Genomic DNA, 13,919 nt, shown 5'->3' with positions numbered 1-13,919 from the left:
AGATAGATAGATAGATAGATAGATAGATAGATAGATAGATAGATAGACAGATGGAAAACATATGTAATGACAATTACAATCATTTCTATGCTATCTCCCTAAATGGAAAGGAGACAAGCAAATATATTATTTATAAAACAATATGTACCATACAAGTATATATTTATATATTCTTTATAAATACTAAAAAAAGAAAACATACTATGAAACACAAGGACTAAAAGTCTCCATCAGGAGACCTGTTACTGTGTGTGTACGGAGAATCCAGTCATCTGTTTGTGCCTGGTGTTTAAGCAGTGGGGTGAAATGCCAAGGGTGGAGCTTCTATGGTGTCCCTTCTAGGTGTGCACTCCAGAAGTCCTGTGGTGAGGGATAGCTGCAGGAGCCTATCTTAATGGTTCCATTAGAAATGTAATGCTCAGACTTTGTTCAAACTTGTAAAATAGTCACAATTGGAAGGAAATCTGGGACCAAATCTATAAAAGAATTCTGTAGCTCACTATGTCAACAATTGTTTATATACAAGTACACATATTCCATTCTATTATCAGGGGAGATAGATAAATAAATAGATGATAGATAGATAGATAGATAGATAGATAGATAGATAGATAGATAGATAGATAGATAGATGAAAGATTTATAGACATACAGTTATATTTTTATTTTTATATGAATATTTAGTTATCTTTTGTTTGGTCAAAACAGCTTCAGAAGCTTGAGAAGAAATACTTATCAAAAGCCCCCCCCCTTTCTACCTGGAGCTCACTTAAATTGCTTATGAATATATAATTACACATTACAAACCTTACCTATTTATAGAGCTAGGAACCGACCTTCATTATATAATTATTTTTCTTTGAGTAGACTCATTAACAAATTCACTATGGCTATTGAAAGTATGGTAATATCTTAGAAGAACTAATCATTATGATAAAATGTTGGCCCCTACTTTCAGACTTCAGAAATTTGCCTAGATATTTGGTATTCTATTTCTACAACTAGTAACATCCTTTGAGTCACCAATGACTTCTTACCTATTTTAATCTTGAAATTTAATGTTTAGTGTATGAAGTTATAAAATAATGTAACCACACATACAAATAATTCAGGTATTTTTCTTTACATTCTATGTCTTACTTTCTTTTCTAAAGAGAGGTGAACTGCAGCAGTTTATTAAAAATAACGTCTAATATAAAATATCTATTAATATAATAACAAAAATATAGTTAGAGCAATTTATAATTTCCATGCTAATTCTCACATATAGTCTTTTAGCTATTTCCCCTTTGGCTGAACTAGAGAGTTGATGGTGTCTATCTTACACATGCTGATCTCCAAACAGAAAACACAAGATGTAAATGGCTCAGTGAATGTCCTTGGACATCAGTTTTCAGTGGAATGTTGGAACTTTCTCTTTTTACTATTAGCTGCTGTCTTTATGCAGGATTCTGGGACCAATGTTCAGATTAGGAGTGAAGCATTCTTTTGCGTAAATTAACAAACCTCAGTAGATCATGTTATTTACTATACCAACAACATATGGGTAAATTCAAAACTCCAAATGTTTCTGTACCAAATCCGTAATTATTTCTATTTGAACTGTTTCACATGGATTTATGTTCTGTTTCTAAAGAGAGTTACCACATTTTTCATTGGTGAATCAACATCTTATCTCTATTCACAAAAATCTAGCTTTAGAGATAAAGAGATGTTGTGCTCATAGTGATCTCATTTATTGAAAGGAGACAAATGTGTCTCATAATGCAAATTTTTAGTCATATTTCCTGTTTGATAAATTCTAAAGTACTGTAATGACAGCAGCCAACCGTGAAAACTGACAAATACAGGGGTACATTAGGCGTATGATTTTCAAGCTAATTAGCATGAGTTCTCTATTACAACACTTACTGCAGCCAAGGAAGGTTAATGACACACTAGTGGTGAGGCTGAAATAAGATTAAACAACTAGGATCACACACTCTGAGTGAAAGAAGAGGGATTTAAGCTCCTGTGGACCACGGAGAACCCACAATCCCTTCCTTTGCAAATCAGAAAATATTACCATTCTCTGTGTCTTTGGTTTTATTTGTTGTTCCTTTGCTCATATTACATATAAAAGCAATGTCAGTTATGTGATGGCCCTAAGTTGACAGATGAGAAAATCATGTATTCCACAAGAACATATTTTGTATATATAATTTTTATTTATTACAATTTATTCACTCTGTATCCCAGCTATAGCCCCACCCTCATCCCATCCCAATCCCGTCCTTCCTCCCTCCCTCATCTCCTCCCATGCACCTTCCCCAGTCCAATGATAGGGGAAGACCTCCTACCCTTCCATCTGACCCTAGCCTATCAGGTTTCATCAGGACTGGTTGCATTGTCTTCTTCTGTGGCCTGGTAAGGCTGCCTCCCCATCAGGGGGAGCCAGCCACTGAGTTCATGTCAGAGCCTGTTTCCCTTACTAGGGAATCCACTTGGATACTAAGATGCCATGGGCTACATCTGTGCAGGGGTTCTAAGTTATCTCCATGCATGGTCCTGGATTGGAGTATCAGTCTCAGAAAAAAAAAAAAACACCTGGGCCCAGATATTTTGGTTCTGTTGTTCTCCTTGTGGAGCTCCAGACCTTTCCAGGAATCTTATTAAATAAGGGGGAAATAGAAAGACCTGGAAAGACAAGAACATATTTTATAACAACATAGAGGGCATCTCCCTGTTACTTCTGATATCACCCTTATGATATCACCACTATTGATTCAGTGTAGAAATTTTAAAGTAAAATCAACTTTCTCGGGGCTTCTTAAAATTACTTATTTTCTCAGGACTTCTTAGAATTATTTATTTTGAAATAGTACTCTCAAAATGTGTCTTTCTTTCTAAAATCATGCCATACCACTATGGCACAAATAGAGAATTGGCCATCTTCCTCTGTCAAAGCAATTTAGTAGGTGTGGCTTGAGAGGATGGAGTTTAATTAGAGGTGTCTCTGAGACATTTAGATCTAACTAGGATGTTTTTGTGTATATGGGTCTGGGGATCTTAAGAAAGGTAAAAACTAGACCTAGAATTTGACAGCCATGATCAATGGGTGATAGGTGGAGCCTTGAAATTGAGTAAGAGTACCCAAGAACTACCTTCCCACTACAAAGACCTGTGGCCCAAGAGTGCAACCACAGAACACACCCAGGTTTTAAAGAGATGGCTAACAAACAGATCGCATGGTGGTGTCTGGTAAGGAATAATGGCATATGTAAGACTTATATAAAGGCAGATGGCACTGTTTAGTTAGGAGTGAGTCAACTATAGACCTTTTGCCCTTGATCATTGGCAGGTTCTTATGACTGGGGGAGGACAGACTTGGTGCTTGGAGGGAAGCTGCAGTGGGAAGGGAGGACCCTTCAGGAAGCTAACCCAGTAATTGTGGGGAGCACTACACTAAGGCTATTTGTAAATACTGTTCTTATTTCCTCAGAAGAGGCGTTGAGATGAGAGCTGTACCCAAGCTTTATGAATACATGGCTTGGGCTGGCTGACCCCAGAGCATTTCTATCTAACTATCCCTAGGCCTAGGACTGGAGCTTTCTAACCTCCATGCAGTGTAGTCTTATGTAAGCCTGGACCTTGAAGTCTTCAACCTCCAGCCTTCATCTGCTAACCTAGGCCTAGAATGTTTTCAGCCTCCAAGATACAAACCTAGAATGTCTTCACCCTCTGAGACTTACTGCTGAATAAACTCACCCTTTCTAGTTCTTTCTAGCTGGCTGATTCACCTCATCTGTTTTGGCGCAAAACTCCTCTACAAGCTGATTGACTCAAACTGGCTTCTCTCATGCTTTCACTGATTGCTCTACTTGGAAAAAAAAACTGCCTCTGAATTCCATGAACTGAAGTGCATGAACTGAGCTATGCGCCAAGGTGCACAAGTCAGTCCTATACTCTGGAACTCTACTGTTCTGTCTCCATGATCTCTCTCTCCCTCATGCATGCACATGCTCTCCCTCTCTCTCTCTTGTTCTTACTCTCACTCTTGCTCTTCCTCTCTGCATTACTCTTAAGTAGCTTTCTTTTCCTCTCTGTTCTCATGAGGGTTGGGTGTATCCTATCTCTGACTCATTCTGTCAAATCTTTCTCTGATTCATCACTTTGTCTGTCCCTCAATTAGATATTATTGTTTAATTATTGTTTACGTGGGGATTAAAGGTGTGTACTAAAGGTGTATCTGTATTCCACATAGAAGGTGTATACTAAGGGTGTGTCTATATTCCAGCTGGATCACACAGACCAAGGTCTTTATAGGTGATCCCTTATAAGAATAGCCATGTTTCTGGATTAAAATTTTTCTACAGCTATTATAAGGATGGGCAACCTCCTCAGCTCAGTAGTTAATATGAAAGTTTTATTTTAAAAGTGACTTTGATTCTAGCATTCAGGGGCAAAAGCAGAAAGACTGAATTTAAAGCCCTCTTGGGCTTTATACAAGTTCCAAATTATCCTGGGATATGTAATGACATCCTGTGAAGAAGTAAACAAATACTAAAACAAGTATTTTTTGTTTTGGAATAACTCATCCATTTATCTTTCTATGAATCCTCAAATTCCAGGACAGTTGTGTAAACTGCTAAATTTAAATGTTTTGTGATGATTTTTTCATAATGATATTTAATAAATACTATTCAGTTGACAAATGTTAATTAATTCAATAAAAAGTTACTATATCAAAAAAAAGTAAAACATAATAGGGTAGACACAAACTAAAATGACTTTTGGTCCCAGGAATTAAGACATTTTGATTATAGTAATTTTCTTATTGAATTTATCATAATTCACCAAAAAGTTAGCAATAGTGCTATAGTCACCAAAGCTGCTCATTCTAAGTAGTTTGGCTCCAGAAAAGGAACTGGATCATATTAACTTTTTAGAGCAACAAGAATATAATAAATATTAGAGTTTTTTACTTGGAAGGGGTCCCTTACATGGCAGGATTTAGAAATTGTTCCTTTTATGTATTTTTAGATAAAATGTTTCGTATATGAATTTGCCAGAGAGAGTCAGAATTCAGAATGAAAGCTTTGGGCTTTTGAGCATCTCAGTGTTCCTGATTCTTTTCTTCTTCTTCTTCTTCTTCTTCTTCTTCTTCTTCTTCTTCTTCTTCTTCTTCTTCTTCTTCTTACATCTTGTTTTATTAATTAGTATTATTTATTACAATTTATTCACTTTGTGTCCCAGCTGTGGCCCCCTCCCTCTGACTTATCTCCCCGCTATGCACCGCCCCTAGTCCACTGATAGGGGAGGACCTCTTCCCCTTCTGTCCAACCCTAGCCTTTCAGGTCTCATCAGGAATGGCTGCATTGTCTTCCTTATGTCTGCCCACTTATGAAACTGTTTATTTCAGTTATCTCTCAATATAAATAGATCACTCATCTCTCAATTACAATGTCTCAGAAATCTAAGAATCACTACTGATACTACCTGCCTCTGTCCCACAAAGCACACTCTCTTAGTGTTTGAGGTTGGATGACCTCATCAGTTCTGTCATGTCTGTTTTGTTTCCTACTGGTTGAAGGCCTGGTGGTTCCTAGTCTGATGGTAGGAGAGATTTAGAAGTGCTTTTGTTTGCTATTAAATAATAATCACATTTAATATCTGAGAGATCACACTTACAAAAATCCCTACAGTATTCAGGGAAATCTTTTGTAAGGAGGGATTCCCCAGGCCAAAATTCCAATGGTATCTCAGTACTTAAGAATGCAGACACCGAGACCGGAGGAGGGGCAAGATGGCGGCGCCAGGAGGACTCTCATTCTGAGGAGCAGCACAGCAGGATTGGCACAGTGACCAGCAATCGGAACTCTCGGGCATAAAACACAAGTGATTGTGTTTCACAGGTGAGAGGATACCCCATGGTGGGGGATTCAATCAGCTTTAACTCACCCGGCTAAACCACAGAAGAGATCCCGGTTCCGCCAGGCACTTGGTCGCCAACCCGGAGCTACACGCCAGCCGATCTGACCAAGGTCCCAGACTGAACTGTGGGCCAACAGCACCATAGACTGGATTTCCCAGTCAAGAGATAACCCCACGGAGCAGGAAACAATTGGGACCGACCCCACATCCCCTGGAAAAGACTCGGGTTCCGCAGGTGCCCCAGGAGCCAGCCCGGACCCAGAGCTCGGACAAAGGCACCTGCACGGAGCCCTGTCTGCGCGCCTGATTCGCCGCCTCACATAGAACTGTGGGCACCAGGGCACCAGAGCACCAGACTGCGTTCTCTGGCAGGAGGAAACCCCCAGCAGAGGGGGTCAGGAGCTCTAATGCTTAGGACACCCAGCACCAAAACACTTCCTGGACTCATGCAGACTCTAGTGCAGGCAGGAGCGCTGTGCTCTGCCGCCATTGTTGCGTTCCCCTAGGGCAATGGGACACACAGCTGCATCCTTGGACCTGCAGGAGCCAGAGAGCCACTACAGCAGACCTCGGATACTGTGCCAGGGATCGGCCAGTTGTCCCTGGCTGGACTGTCAAAACTGTGGGAATCCCTGGTCCTTCAGGGCGGCTGCACCCACAGCATCTGGACCAGAGCGGTGCCTACAGCCACCATCCCAGACAGAGACACACAGCTTCTGGTCCAGAGTGAGGCACCCAGCCTCCAGACCAGAGCAGTGCCCCCAGGCGCCAACTCAACCTAGGTGCACATTCTTCAGGTCCAGAGCAGAGCAATCAGCCTCTGGCCCAGAGACTTGCTGAGTGCACCTCCCACTTTCCCGGACAGAACTGTGCGCCCCAGGATAACAGACTGAGTTTCCCTGTTGGGAGAAAACCCCACAGCTAGGGAACCAGCAGTTTCTTCAAGAGGACTATACATGGAATTTAGTGAGCAGCAGCACACTAAATTTATAACAAGAAACCCAGCAGTGGGGCAGCTGTCTTGAGAAATTCTATGGGTAAGAGGAGATCCCCCCCCCCTGCCTAACATAGACCACAGCTACTACTCAGGGCTATAAACCTGAAGTGAGCAGTGGCAACTCCTGAGAAACACTGGCCATACAGTGGCCATAACCAAAACCAGAGAAGGACTCCTTCAGGAAAAATCATCTCCCGGCCAAGGGGATACTCCCTACCTCAGGACTCCAGGAAGCACAGAAACTAACAGCCAACACCTAAATCAGCCCAATGGGTAGAGGTCAGCATAAAGGCTCAACCAACAAAAGACAGAGCAAAATGGCATCTCCAGAACCCAGCCATCCAGGGGTGAACAGCCCTGAACAATGCAGCATAATAGAAAATCAAGAAGATGACCTTACATCTATGTTGATGAAGAGAATAATAGAGGAAACAAATAAAATATGTAAAGAATTAGAGGAAGATAAAACCAAACAGATCATGGCTATCCGTAAAGAAATGGAGGAAGATAAAGACAAGCAGATTAGGGCCATCCGTGAAGAAATACGGGAAGATGCAGCCAAACAGCTTGTGGCCTTCAGAGAAGAAATAATTAAATCACTGAAAGAAATCAAAGAGACAGAGTTGAAGGAACTAAAAGAAAAAGAGGAAAATACAAGCACACAGGTGAAGGAAGTAAACAAAACAACTCAAGACCTGAAGATAGAACTAGAAAAATTAAAGAAAACACAAATGGAGGAAATAATGGAGAGGAAAAATTTAGGGAAGAAAACAGGAACTACAGAGGTAAGCATAACCAACAGAATACAAGAAATGGAAGAAAGAATCTCAGGTGTAGAAGATACAATGGAAGAAATCGATGTATCTGTCAAAGAAAATGTTAAATCCAAAAAATTCCTGACACAGACCGTCCAAGAAATCCAAGACAATATGAAAAGACAAAACCTAAGAATAATAGGAATAGAGGAAAAAGAAGACTCCCTTCTCCAAGGCCCAGAAAATATTTTCAACAAAATTATTGAAGAAAATTTCCCCAAGGTAAAGGAGAAGCCAATAAGGATACATGAGGCCTACAGAACACCCAACAAATTTGACCAGAAAAGAAAATCCTCCCGCCACATAATAATCAAAACAGTAAGTATAGAGAACAAAGAAAAAATACTAAAAGCTGCAAGGGAAAAAGGCCAAGTAACATATAACGGCAAACCCATTAGAATCACACCTGACTTTTCAACAGAAACTATGAAAGCCAGAAGGGCCTGGACAGATATCATGCAGACCCTAAGAGAACAGAGATGTCAACCCAGGCTACTATACCCTCCAAAACTCTCAGTCCTCATAGACGGAGAAAACAAGATATTCAATGACGAAAACAAATTTCAACAATACCTACACACAAATCCAGCATTACAGAAGATACTGGAAGGGAAAATACAACCCAAGAAAATTAGCTTCTTTCAAGAAAACACAGGAAATAATTAACCTTACTACAGCAAAACAAAAAACAACCAAGCACACAACCTTATGAACACAGCCAACATCAAAATCAAAGGATCTAACAGCCACTGGTCATTAATCTCTCTCAACATCAATGGACTCAACTCTCCAGTAAAAATACACAAATTAACAGAATGGATACGTAAACAAAACCCAGCAATCTGTTGCATACAAGAAACACACCTAAGACACAAAGATAGACATTACCTGAGGATAAAAGGTTGGAAGAAGACTTTCCAAGCAAATGGACCCAAGAAACAAGCAGGAGTAGCCATTCTAATATCTGATAAAATAGACTTTCAACCAAAATTAATAAAAAGAGATGAGGAAGGACAATTCATACTCATCAAGGGAAAATTCCACCAGGAAGACATCACAATCCTGAACATCTATGCCCCAAATACAAGAGCACCCACATTTGTAAAAGAAACATTGATAAAATTTAAACCACATATAGATCCCCACACATTAATAGTGGGAGACTTCAACACCCCACTCTCAACAAAGGACAGGTCAACAAAACAGAAATTAAACAAAGAAACAATATCTCTGACAGAGCTCATGAATCAAATGGACCTCACAGACATTTACAGAACTTTACACCCAAACACAAAAGAATTTACCTTCTTCTCAGCACCTCATGGAACCTTCTCCAAAATAGACCATATAGTTGGTCACAAAGCAAGCCTCAACAGATACAAGAAGACTGAAATAATCCTTGTATCCTGTCTGATCACCATGGAATAAAGCTGGACTTCAACAACAACAGAAATAGCAAAAGCCTACACACTCATGGAAACTGAACAACTTGTTACTAAATGACAGCTGGGTCAGGGAAGAAATAAAGAAAGAAATTAAAGCCTTTCTAGAACTCAATGAAAATGAAGACACAACATACCCAAACTTGTGGGACACAATGAAAGCAGTGCTAAGAGGAAAGTTCATAGCACTAAGTGCCTTCAAGAAGAAATTCGAGACAGCTCATTCAAGCAACTTAATGGCCCACTTAAAAACCCTAGAAAATGAAGAAGCAGACACACCAAAAAGGAGTAGACGGCTGGAAATAATCAAACTCAGGGCTGAAATCAATCAATTAGAAACAAATAAAACAATTCAAAGAATCAATGAAACCAAGAGCTGGTTCTTTGAGAAAATCAACAAGATCGACAAACCCTTAGCCAAGCTAACTAAAAGGCAGAGAGACACCACCCAAATCAACAAAATCAGAAATGAAAAGGGGGACATAACTACAGACACTGAGGAAATCCAAACAATCATTAGGACTTACTTCAAAAGTCTAAATGCCACAAAATTTGAAAATCTAAATGAAATGGACAATTTTCTTGATCAATTTGACTTACCAAAGCTGAATCAGGACCAGGTAAATCAATTAAATAGTCCTATATCCCCCAAAGAAATAGAAGCAGTCATCAAAAGTCTCCCATCCAAAAAAGCCCAGGACCAGATGGCTTCAGCGCAGAATTCTACCAGACCTTCAAAGAAGAGCTAACTCCAATTCTCTTCAAACTATTCCACAAAATAGAAACAGAGGGAACATTACCAAACTCATTCTATGAAGCCACAATCACCTTGGTACCTAAACCTCACAAAGACCCAACAAAGAAAGAGAATTTCAGGCCAATCTCCCTTATGAACATTGATGCAAAAATACTTAACAAAATACTTGCAAACCGGATCCAAGACCACATCAAAGATATTATCCACTATGACCAAGTAGGCTTCATCCCAGGTATGCAGGGGTGGTTCAATATAGGGAAATCCATCAATGTGATCCACTATATTAACAAACTGAAAGGGAAAAAACCACATGATAATCTCCCTAGATGCTGAAAAAGCATTTGACAAAATCCAACATCCATTCATGTTTAAAGTACTGGAGAGATCAGGGATACAAGGCATATATCTAAACATAGTAAAGGCGATATTCAGCAAGCCTATAGCCAACATCAAACTGAACGGAGAGAAACTTAAAGCAATCCCACTGAAATCAGGGTCAAGACAAGGCTGCCCACTGTCTCCATATCTCTTCAACATAGTGCTGGAAGTCCTTGCTAGAGCAATAAGACAGTCGAAGGAGATCAAGGGGATACAGATGGGAAAGGAAGAAGTCAAATTATCACTATTGGCAGATGATACGATAGTATATATGAGTGACCCCAAAAACTCTACCAGGGAACTCCTACAGCTGATAAACACCTTCAGCAAAGTGGCCGGATACAAAATTAACTCAAAAAAATCAGTAGCACTCCTGTATACAAAAGACAAAAGGTCTGAGAAAGAAATTAGAGAAACAACACCATTCACAATAGCCACAAATGACATAAAGTACCTTGGTGTAACCCTAACCAAGCAAGTCAAAGACTTGTATGAAAAAAATTTCAAGTCTCTGAAGAAAGAATTAGAGGAAGATATGAGAAGATGGAAAGATCTCCCATGCTCATGGCTTGGCAGGATTAACATAGTAAAAATGGCCATCTTACCAAAAGCAATCTACAGATTTAATGCAATTCCCATCAAACTGCCAACACAATTCTTCACAGACCTGGAAAGAAAAATTCTCAACTTCGTATGGAATAACAAGAAACCGAGAATTGCTAAAACAATCCTCTACAATAAAAGATCTTCTGGAGGTATCTCCATCCCTGATCTCAAGCTGTACTATAGAGCAACAGTTATAAAAACTGCATGGTACTGGCATAGAAACAGAATGGTGGACCAATGGAATCGAACAGAAGACCCAGAAATAAACCCACATACTTACAGACACCTGATTTTTGACAAAGATGCCAAAACCATACAATGGAAAAAAAGATAGCATCTTCAACAAATGGTGCTGGTCCAACTGGATGTCTACATGTAGAAAAATGAAAATAAATCCATACTTATCACCCTGCACAAAACTGAAGTCCAAGTGGATCAAAGACCTCAACATAAAACCAGACACATTAAATTGGCTAGAAAAAAAAGTGGGGAATACCCTAGAACTCATTGGTACAGGAGAAAACTTCCTGAACAGAACACCAACAGCACAGGCTCTAAGAGCAACAATCAATAAATGGGACCTCATGAAATTGAAAAGCTTCTGTAAAGCAAAGGACACCGTCATCAAAACAAAGCGACTGCCCACAGATTGGGAAAGAATCATCACCAACCCTTTATCTGACAGAGGACTCATATCCGATATATATAAAGAACTAAACAAGCTAAAAAGCAATAAACCAAGTAATCCACTTAAAAAATGGGGAACAGAGCTAAAGAAAGAATTCTCTGTAGAGGAATATCAAATGGCAGAGAAGCACTTAAAGAAATGCTCAACCTCATTAGCCATTAGGGAAATGCAAATCAAAACAACCCTGAGATTTCACCTTACACCCATCAGAATGACCAAGATGAAAAACTCAAGGGACAACACATGCTGGAGAGGTTGTGGAGAAAGGGAAACCCTCGTCCACTGCTGGTGGGAATGCAAACTCGTACAACCACTCTGGAAATCAATCTGGCACATTCTCACACAACTAGGAATAGCGCTTCCTCAAGACCCAGCCATACCACTCCTAGGCATATACCAAAAAGAGGCGCAAGTAAACAAAAAGGACATTTGCTCAACCATATTTGTAGCAGCTTTATTTTTAATAGCCAGAAGCTGGAAACAACCCAGATGCCCCTCAACTGAAGAATGGATGCAGAAATTGTGTTACATCTATACAATGGAGTATTACTCAGCAATGAAAAATAAGGAAATCATGAAATTTGCAGGTAAATGGTGGGACCTGGAAAGGATCATCCTGAGTGAGTTGTTCCAGAAGCAAAAAGACACTCACGGTATATACTCACTCATATAAACATACAATATAGAATAAACCCACTAAAATCTGTACATCTAAACAAACTAAGCAAAAGAGAGGACCCTAACTAAAATGTTCAATCCCCATCCTGAAAGGCAAAGAGGATGGACATCAGAAGAAAAAGAAAATAGGAAACAACCTCGGAACCTGCTACAGAGGGCCTCTGAAAGCCAGAAGAAAACAGTAAACAACCTTGAAACCTATCACAGAGGGCCTCTGAAAGCTTCTGCAGTATAGACTGTCAAAGCAGATGCTAAAGCCTGATGGCCAACTGATGGGCAGAGTGAATGGAATTTTATGTAAGAAGTGGGAAATAGTAAGAGCTGGAGGGGACGGGAACTCCACAAGGAGAGCAACAGAACAAGATAATTTGCACACAGGAACTTTCCAGAAAATCATACTCCAACCAAGGACTATTCGTGGAGATGACCTGGAACCCCTGCACAGGTGTAGCCCATGTCAGTTCAGTGTCCAAGTGGGTTACATAGTAATGTGAAGAGGGACTGCCTCTGACATAATCTGATTGGCCTGCTCGTTGATCACTTCCCCCTGAGGGGGGAGCAGCCTTACCAGGCCACAGTAGAGGACAATGCAGCCACTTTTGATGAGAACTGATAAACTAAGATCAGAAAGAAGAGGAGAACCTCCCCTATCAGTGGACTTGGGGAGTGGCATGCATGCAGAAAGGTGAGGGAGGGTGGGATCAGCAGGGGAGGGGGGAGGGGCTTATGGGGAGATACAAAATTAATAAAGTGTAATTAATGAAAAATTTTTAAAAAATGCAAAAAAAAAAAAAAGAATGCAGATCTCAAGGTGGGTGACATGGTGCACGCCTGTGATCTCAGCATTTGCAGAGGCAGAGACAGGCGGATCTGTTAGGTCAAGGCCAGCTATGGAAATTGTGTCCCCATAAAGCAAAGCGAAACAAAACAAAACCAAACAAAAGGATGCAGGCTTCTCATTGCATGTTCTTGCTCAGGACACCTGCCTTTGCCTTGTTGCTGGTCTGTGTGCCTCTGTTCTATCCCTTTTCCAATCCTTTCCACACACTATGACAAGAGATGTAAGAGGGCTGTTCCAACCACTCCAATGTCCTGATTACAAATATGTCTTTTTAGTACATACAGATCAAATGAGATGCACTAAGTCAATAATAAGAAGGGAGGGAATAAAAAAAAACAGTCTAATCAAACATCAAATTGGCAGTGTAGCCTTACATAAGCCAACTTTCTAGTCTTGCTGCTTTTCTGCATCCAATTTGCCCTTCAGAATTCTGAATTGCCCAGTCTCCTTTATTCTTTATTCTCTGTTCCTGTCCAGTGCTCTGACCCATGCCACCATTTGTTTTGTTTTGTTTTGCCTGGGATCTCATACCCCTCCTACCCTGTCCTCACATCCTGCATGTTCTTTGGGGTCATTTTAAGCTTCCTTTCCTATGAAGCTTTTCTGATCCCTAAGCCAGAAACCATTTGTAAGATTTCTTAGGGCTTCATCAGAAGTCTCTGTTAAGATATGCTCCCAGTTTTCTCCTTCATTAAAAGACTGCCAAAAGCCCTCGCTGTGCATAACACATCTCTTTTACTAATTAAGATTTCAGAATTAATAACGGATGCAAAAACTAAGTTGACCCTTTTGAAAGGTATGCGG

At 40.1% G+C, this 13,919-nt stretch overlaps 1 protein-coding gene across 2 annotated transcripts in view; it reads left to right on the top strand.

The window, feature by feature from the left end:
• Positions 1-13,919, top strand: part of Adamts12 (ADAM metallopeptidase with thrombospondin type 1 motif 12) — a 290,333-nt gene that overhangs the window by 231,237 nt on the left and 45,177 nt on the right. The window lies entirely within an intron of this gene.

This window comes from Psammomys obesus, unplaced genomic scaffold (assembly GCF_907164565.1).
Source record: "Psammomys obesus unplaced genomic scaffold, mPsaObe1.curated_primary_1811, whole genome shotgun sequence".
Taxonomy (NCBI): domain Eukaryota; kingdom Metazoa; phylum Chordata; class Mammalia; order Rodentia; family Muridae; genus Psammomys; species Psammomys obesus.
Note: the sequence above shows the minus strand (reverse complement) of the source record. Positions and strands in the feature narration are given on the sequence as shown.